The sequence below is a fragment of the Rosa chinensis genome, chromosome 2, assembly GCF_002994745.2.
Source record: "Rosa chinensis cultivar Old Blush chromosome 2, RchiOBHm-V2, whole genome shotgun sequence".
Taxonomy (NCBI): Eukaryota; Viridiplantae; Streptophyta; class Magnoliopsida; order Rosales; family Rosaceae; genus Rosa; species Rosa chinensis.
Window position 1 is genome coordinate 58210828 of NC_037089.1, and position 9443 is coordinate 58220270.

At 37.9% G+C, this 9443-nt stretch overlaps 1 pseudogene; it reads left to right on the forward strand.

Annotated features, from left to right (window-relative positions):
* Positions 1 to 244: 244 nt before the first annotated feature.
* LOC112184622 lies at positions 245 to 926 on the forward strand (annotated as a pseudogene).
* Positions 927 to 9443: the final 8517 nt, after the last annotated feature.

Genomic DNA, 9443 nt, shown 5'->3' on the forward strand with positions numbered 1-9443 from the left:
AAGATATCAGATATCAGAAAGATAAGAACTGCCGTTGCACCAAATCTATATATATACCCCCCAAAGGTGTCTATACGTACCCAACCACAAACAATCACTACTAGGCCTTCCTACATTGTCTAATAGACAAAACCATTTTCAAACACTCCCATCTTTTTCCAGATGGCTTCTTCAGCAATGGCTCTCTCCTCCCCTTCTCTAGCTGGCCAAGCAATGAAGCTCAGTTCATCTTCATCTAACCTCAATGGTGAAGGCCGAGTCACAATGCGCAAAACTGCAACCAAGTCAAAGACGGTCTCATCTATCTGGCAACCCGTGGTACGGGCCCGACCGTGTCAAGTACTTGGGTCCATTCTCCGGCGAGGCACCGTCTTACCTCACCGGAGAATTCCCCGGTGACTTTGGTTGGGACACCGCTGGCCTCTCAGCCGATCCGGAGACTTTTGTCAAGAACCGTGAGCTCGAAGTCATCCATTCAAGATGGGCCATGCTCGGTGCCCTACGCTGTGTTTTCCCCGAACTCTTGGCTCGTAGTGGAGACACGGAGTCAAGTTCGGCGAAGCTGTTTGGTTCAAGGCCGGAGCACAAATATTCAGTGAGGGTGGACTAGATTACTTGGGTAACCCGAGCTTAGTTCATGCTCAAAGCATTTTGGTAATTTGGGCGACACAGGTTATCTTGATGGAATGATGGGTGCAGTGGAAGGCTACAGAATTGCCGGTGGACCTCTCGGTGAGGTGATAGACCCACTTTATCCGGGTGGGAGTTTCGATCCATTAGGCCTTGCAGAAGACCCAGAGGCTTTTGCCGAGCTTAAGGTGAAGGAGCTCAAGAATGGGAGATTAGCCATGTTTTCAATGTTCGGGTTTTTCGTACAAGCCATTGTTACCGGAAAGGGACCTATAGAGAATTTGGCTTTAGCTTGATTACTTAACGTACCAAACCTTGACATAAGTTACGGTAAGCTAACCATAGTGCTTCCCATGCCAACCAGGTGAACCAACATGCATGTATAAGATTTTGCGGTTTGGAAATTCAGTGCATATATATATATATATATATATATATATATATATATATATGTGTGTGTGTGTGTGTGTGTGTACATGCATGCATGGTGTGATTCATGAATGCAATTGAGTTTGAGCCTCCAAGCTTTATTCGGTTTCGACACTCAATTCCGAAAAAGAAAAACAAAAAGAAAAGAAGTAAAAGTGTGGGATAATATATATCTACAGTGCTGTCAGTGCATCTGTGCATAGAACCAACAATGCATGGTTGAAGCTATCGGTCATGAGTGTATGAGCAAAATGGAATCATAATTAAGGCATCCTTCCTAATGAAGAAACAATTATATACTTAGCCAGTTGGCTGGAGAGTCCTGAACAATGGTTCTGAAGTCTATATGTAGTGCACTATTTTAATTTTCCCACGTTTTCCTAGTAAAGAGTTATTGATATCGACAATTGCCTTGAATTCGTCTAGATGCCTTACTTGAAAGGAAGAGGAAAATTGAGAGTGAATAATTTGAATGTGTATTCGTCACTAACTATAAGGGATATATATATATACACACACACACACACAAACCCTATTAAATTTGAGCTCTTGACTATTTACTTAATTTGGGTCCAACAAATGTCCACTTACTCTAATAAACCCACCTACTCAATTTAAATGTAAAAAAAAAAAAAAAAAAAAAAGTTTTCCCTTCAAATAATTAAAAAGTCATTGGAGACTTCGTCGGACTCCCGTCCCAAAGAGGTTGCCTGAGACTTTGATTACCCCTCCCCCAAAAAAAAAATTATTGGGGGCCAATAAAATGTTTATTGAGTATTAGTGGAGGGGCAATAAAAAGTTTATTTAGTGGCAATGAAACACGACACCGGACTCTAGTTACAGGTTCGGAGATTGCCGGAAGTTCGCAAAGAGGTCGTTAGAGACTTTTATTACCTAATAAATTTCTATTGGGAGCAATAAAACAGGACGCTGAACTTCAGTCACCGGTCGCCGAATTCTAGCGACCATTCACGGGATTCTGGCGAAGTCTCTCTCTCTAAGTGACAAAGGGAAAGAAGGCAAAATTGTCCCCAAAAAAAAAAAAACTTAATTGGGTATTAGGGCAAAAAAAAAATATATGTAATTCGTTGGGTAAGTGGACAATCTTATTTGGGTAAATGGGGTTAGTATAGCTAAAATTTGGGTAAATGGACATTTTCCCATTAAATTTTTCACAACTATTAGAAATATTCTATTAATGACTCACAACTATTGATATTCTCAACTATTACTGACTCGATCACAGCAACTATTCGTATTATTATATTTAATGACTCACAATTAACACTCTCCCATAAGTTGGAACATACAAGTCACGAGTGACCAACTTATCAAGTGAGTCATCAAACACCTTGGTGGAAACTCCTTTCGTGAAAATATTTGCTAATTGCTCTTCAGTTGGAATAAATACAAAGTCAATCAACTAATTTGCATCAAGTTTCTCCTTAATAAAGTGCCTACCAACTTCCACATGTTTGGCACGATCATGTTGTACTAGATTTTATAATATATCAATCGCTGCCTTATTGTCACAGTGCAACTTCATAGCTTGTTTAGGTTTGAATCCTAAATTATGCAATATGTTATGTAACTACAGTAGTTCACAAACTTCATGAGCCAAACCTCGATACTCAACTTCAGCACTAGACCTTACTACCACTTTTTGCTTCTTACTTCTCCAAGTAACCAGATTTTCTCTTAAAATGTGAAGTACCTTGAAGTGGACTTCCTGTCAGTAATCCAACTGCCCAATCTGCATCAATATAGTCACTCACCTCAAGATGGTTATGTTTAGAGAACATTAAACATTTCCTAGATGCAATCTTCAAGTATCTCAAAATCCTCACAACATCATCCATATGCACTTCACTTGGATTGTGCATGAATTGACTCACAACACTGACTACATATGCTACATATGGTCTTGTATGAGACAAGTATATTTATCTGCCAATCAACCTCTGATATCTAGCCTTATCTATTGGAACTTGATCAGGATATTCAACTAGCTTGTGATTCTGCTGAATAAGTGTGTCAATAAGTGATTCAAAAAGTTTCTGTCAGTAGGTCGAGGATATACTTTCGTTGGAATAAGAAAATTTTACTCCTTCCCCTGGCTACCTCAATGCTCAAAAAGTAATTTAGATCTTTAAAATCTTTCATCTCAAACTCAGAAGCCAACTCTAGTTGCAACTTCTCAATCTCAGCCTTATCATCTCCTGTGATTACCATATCAGTCACATATAATATCAAAACAGTAATCTTATCCTTCTGAATCTTGAGGAAGAGTGTGTGATCTGAGTTACTATACTTGTAACCAAAGCTATGCATTGATTGAGTAAATTTCTCAAACCATGCACGAGGTGACTGCTTCAAACCATATAAAGTCGACTTCTTCAATTTGCACACTACATCCATATTAGTACTAGTTTCATATCCTGGATGGAGACTCATGTAAACTTCTTCAGTTAAATCATCATAGAGGAATGCATTCTTTACTACAAACTATAGAAGTGACCAATCAAGATTTGCAGCCAAAGACAACAACATTCTGATAGTGTTGATCTTTGTTACAGGTGCAAAAGTCTCATCATAATGTACACCATAAATCTAAGTAAATCCCTTAGTCACCAATCTCGCCTTATATCTACTAAGTAAGCCGTCCATCTACATTATGCTTCATAATATAGATCAACATGCACCCCACAATCTTCTTTCCATGAGGAAGTGGTACTAGCTCCAATGTATTATTCTTCTATAATGTTTTCATCTCTTCCTCTATTGCCTTGGACTACTTGGGATCTTTCAAAACTTCCTGCACTTTGTTAGGAACAGATACATAGGATATCTGATGCACAAAAGATTTATATGACTTAGATAACATATGGGTTGACACATAGTTGGCAACCAGATAATTTGACTTGGCACTAATCGTGGGTTCATATCTTTTGAGTGGTTTACCACAGTTGACTCGATCAAGGAAGGTATATTTGGCAGGTTTAGACTCTTCATCACGGTTTACAATATTAGGAGTGTTAGACACTTGTTCAGGATTTACCTCAAGATAATCTTTAGAACCTTGGAAATCTTAGTCGGAGGGATAATCACTGTAGGAGCATCATTTTTTGCACTGTGAATCGATTGGTTGCCAATATCCTTCGACTGGTTGATCTCCTTCGTCTCCACATTTAACTGGTCGACTAGAACAGCTCGACTGGTCAAATCCTGGCTCAGGCTCTCATTATCATCCTTTTCTTCATCTCCTTGACTCATACTGACCATCTCTTCAAAATAATTGAACTTCTCTCCCTAATGAGACGGGTTAGTGAGAGAGAAATAACACGCATCCTCAAATAAAGTAACATCCACAATAACATAGAACATCTTTATAGGAGGATGGAAACACTTGTACCCCTTTTGATGAGTTCCATACCCAACAAATACACACTTAAAACAAGAGTCTCTAACTTGGACCGTTGATTCTTAGGGATATAGACAAAAGCTACAGACCCAAAGAATCTAGCATGTAGGTTATGAAAGGAAGGAATAGAGATATGAGTGGAAAATACCTTAAATGGTATTTGATCCTGAAGGACATATGAAGGGAGACAGTTGATAAGATGAGCAGCAGTAAGGACGCTACCCACCAGCCCCCCCCCCCCCCCCCCCCCCAAAGAGCAAGTACTTAGACATGTGTGCTCATAACTCATATGCTCCTAAAAAAAATTATCTATTGGGTTTGAAAGAAATTCTTAAAAGTTTGAAAGGCAGGAAAAAAAATGACATCTTTAGTTCTGAGCAACACTACCCAAGAAAATCTAGTGCAATCATCAATGAAAAGTACAAACTAACGTATGCCAGTAGGAGCACGATCACGGGAAGGCCCCCAAACACCTAAATGAATTAATTCAAAAGAAATTTTACCTTTATTTGAAACACTTAATTAAAGGGTAACTGACACGATGGCTCTTGGCCAAGCCACAAGTTTCACAAATAAAGGAAGACTCTCGCATGCCAATAAACAAAGAAGGCATAGACTTTTTCATATTACTAAATGAATTATGCCCGCTAATAAAAAAAGAACGCATAGACTTTTTCATATTACTAAATGAATTATGCCCTAAACGACGATGCCATGACCATAGCTCACTCAACTTATCAAAACTCGAGGTCAAAGTGGCTGGGACCCTCTTCCCTAGTTTCTCCCCTGCATACATCTGATCTAGAAGGAATAACCTTCCCCTTAGATCTCCCTGACCAATTGTTTCTCTAGTAAGAAGATCCTAAAATACCACATACATGAAGAAAAAAAATGTCACAAAGCACTTAGCTTCAGCATTTGATTGTGGTACATAGATCAAATGGTGAGATGATGCAAGAAGATGTAAAAAAATTATGGAGCTCAAATCTAGGTATGAGTCTAACAAAACCGGTTCTTAAGATAGGGAATGCCTGCCTATTAACATTGGTGACTTTAGACCCATGTGGTGGTGACAAGTGGGTAAAGTAAGTTTTGTCATAAGTCATAAGGTCTGATTCCTTTGAGTCTATTATCCAAGCATCTTCACCAACAAAGTCAGAAACATGTAAAGTAATACCTATCTTACCACGTCCAACCGTAGAAGGATTACCAACAACAGTAGCAGTTATATGATATTGCCCCGCCATACCATAATATTCAGAATTCTAGACCAAGTGAGTACAGTAGCACATCCTCGATTAGATGTCAGTTTTCCCCATGATGCAGGATACCCATTTATCTTGTGACACTTGGCCTTAATGTGTCCCGACAATTTGCAAAAGGTACAAATAGAACAAGTGCTCGTTGGTGATGGAAAGTTAGGTTGAAGACGTAGCTGCTGGGTATGTGGTGGCACATACTTGAGTGGTATAGTCTTAGACTAAACTATAAGGCTAGAAAATTCAAAGTGAATTGCTTAGCACTCTCCAGTTGAGCCTCATCTTTGCAAATATAAGCAAAGGTTTCAGCAAGGGAATGAGGAGCAGCAAGCCTTAACAACTCACCTTTGGCATGCACTAGCATAAATGCTTGGCATCAAGCCCATTCAAGAATATGTGTACCCGCAGCATGTCTTTCCCCTCATTATAAATCTTGATATCATCAGCATTCTTCATCTTGTTCGGGTGCCTTTGATCAATCTCCAACCAAATAATTTTCAACAAAGCAAAGTAGATGGGCACAGATTGTCCATTCTGAGTCATCTTGTACACCTTGGTGTGAAGTTCATGAATCTGAGTAAAGTTATAATCATTGTGATACAATTCCTTTAAAGCCTCCCATATTTTAGTTGCAATCTCACACCCAATAATCAACTAAACCACCTCATCAATCATTAACTTATAAAGGATTGACATCACAGACCCGTTCAAGTTCTCCCACCTTCTGAACCCTAGATCATTCTCATATGGTGCTTCAATTATGCCATTGACACAACCAATCTTATCTAGCCCATGCAGATGGGCTATCATCTTCTTTCTCCAGGTGCGTGCAGTAAGTGGTGTCATTCAACTTAGTCCCCCTAATCTACCAAATGTGTCTTGATTCAAAGACATCTCCACCTTCTGAATATCCTTGCGTGACTGTTCTCTCCCATTGCAACAATTGAACATTAAAGAGCACAGTGGAATCAAACAAGAAACAGGAAAATTTTCTAAAAATAAAAAGTTAGGTTTAAAGGATTGAATACTCTCGATCAGAAGAATATAAACAAACAAATCTTAATTACTTGAGAGATATTAAATCAAGAGAATTTAGAGCAATGAGAGACCAAAGAGACAAAAATCCAATATGAATCTTTTCTCTGATACCAACTTGAAAGGAAGGGGAATATTGAGGGTGAATAATTCCAATGTGTATTCATCACCAAGTATAAGGGATATATATTAAAGTCTTATTAAATTCTCACAACTATTAGAATTTTTTTATTAATGACTCACAACTATTGGTATTCTCAACTATTAATGACCGATAACTATTCATATTCTTTTATTTAGTGACTCACAACTAGCAGCTTTGTTATAGCAAACAGTGAATCAGTTTATTATTATTTAGTTGTTTGAGACCCATGCAAAGAGTGTCATGTGATGTAGAATGAGAAATAGAGAAATTTGTTGTACGTGAACAATGAATTCCGCTGATCATATGTTATCAGAAAAAACATAAAGCTAGCTGAAAGTTTAGATTCTTCCAACTTAGACTAATTATCGGTTTATATCCTATAATATATTGTCCAAAAATTCAAGGAGATCGACAAACACAACTCACTATTACAACGGTAGCGGAATAGAAAAGTTTCTCAAGGAATCGATTTCCAAAAGTTGGACTATCTTCTAATTATCTTACACGGAAGTTAGACTTTAGAACCTTTTTGTGACTTGAAAATGGAACAAAAATAATCACTTATATGAATCTCTATATCAGCGATCTTGCATATAGTTGCATTCAAGATAGATCCTACTATATATAGAGATCACACTTGTCAAAGTATAGTAGTGGGTGGGATGATTATAAAAGTGAAGGAAAACAAAATGAAGTGGGTGGGATGATTATAAAGTGAAGGAAAACAAAATGATATCCTGATAAAGTAACTTGAGGCCAATTAGCAATAGATAGAATGGCTAAAACCCTTATAAATCGATAGGCAATGTCTAATTTTTCTCATGTGAGATTTATATATTCTCAACACGCCCTCGCACATATGATGAATTTTCAAGTCATACACTTGAACAACTTTTGGGTGACTTGGAGCCCGTGTGGCCGTTGGGCATGCACACGTGGGTAATCCGCTCTGATATCATGATAAAATCATCTGAGATTCACATCCAAAACCAATTGACAATAGATGGAGTGACCCAAACCCTTATAAACCCACAGACAATGTCCTATTTTTTCCATGTGAGATGTATATATTCTCAACTTATCAAATTGACGGAAGCAATCAATGAAATGAAGAAAACAGAAAAGAAAATGAACAGAGGGGTTGTATGATACTGAGGGTTGAAAAGTAGGCCTGTGACAAAATTAAATTTTGATCACATAGAATGAGATAATGTGTTGGTGGGCAAGTAGGGTCTGCCACAAAGAAAGTTGAAGATAGATATATCAATGGTATTATCTGGTGGTGGTAGTTATTTAAGTTCATAGAGTTTATAGCTGCTGCTGCTGCTGGTGTGGATATGATTTTGATGTTAAAAACGTGGAGAAAACTTGGTTTGAACTCAGAGGCGAAGCAGCCCCTTGCTGCAGCATTCACCCAAGCCAGCCACTTCTAACAAATGTATACAGGATAGTGATTATATGGGGATCGCAAAGAGCGAAGGCATCAAAAGAAGAAGTTCTGTAGTAATTATGATTAGGTTAAGAACTTTCGACGGTGATGACATATATGAGATTGATTATTGGGGTGAAATTCTCCTCATTACGTACATCTCTACTTTCGTATGAGGATGTTTATCATATTATTACACTTTGCTTTGTTATTGTTAAAAATTGTGAGATAAATAATTGAAGAGATGAGTGATGATTATTTACAAAAGCAATCTTGCATCAAACTCGCATTAACAGGAGTATAGTGTAAAGGAGTCTAAACAAGTGTATTAGGAAGACTTTCTAGGGCTTACTAGTTTGAGATTTGAGCCTTAAGATCTAGGTTTCACGGCTCAAGGCTCCATGCCAAAAATGATAGGTTCGGGTTAGGGTCCTTAGGGACCAGGCCTATGCTATATACCGAGGCAAAGTGCTTAAAGTTCAAGGAAATGGTTTCAATGAAGACATTTCTTTTTATCAGGTTTTCAGCAAAAATCGATCAAACTAGATTAAACCTTGTTTTACATAAGCCCTTAGCTCGCCAAGCTAGGATAAACTGCATCGTCATCATCGGCAACGAAACGCCCGAAGCTCAGTGTGTCAAAGTCTCCGCAGAGGAGTGGAAAACAATGGTGCTGTAAATCTCTCATTCTGTTCTTTATTTTCTTTTAGGGCTATTATCACAAATGATACCTGAACTATTGCTCAATCTTATCGATGGTACCTGAACTTTAATTTTGATCACAACCAGTACCCGAACTTTTCGATTTCATTTTAAATGGTACCTAGAGCCACATCTAGTCACTATTCCGACTAAAATCGGCTTGGGAGGTGATTATAGTGATGATTTTTGATGATTTCAAGTGTTGCAATCATATATAATGATGATTTTTTGTAATAGACTTGCCTTGAACTTTTTTTTTTTTTAATTTTAGATTTGGCTTTTTTGGCCGGAATAGTGACTGAATGTGGTTTTAGATACCATTTAAAATGAAATCGAAAAGTTTGGGTACTGGTTGTAATCAAAATTAAAATTCAGGTATCATCGATAAAATAG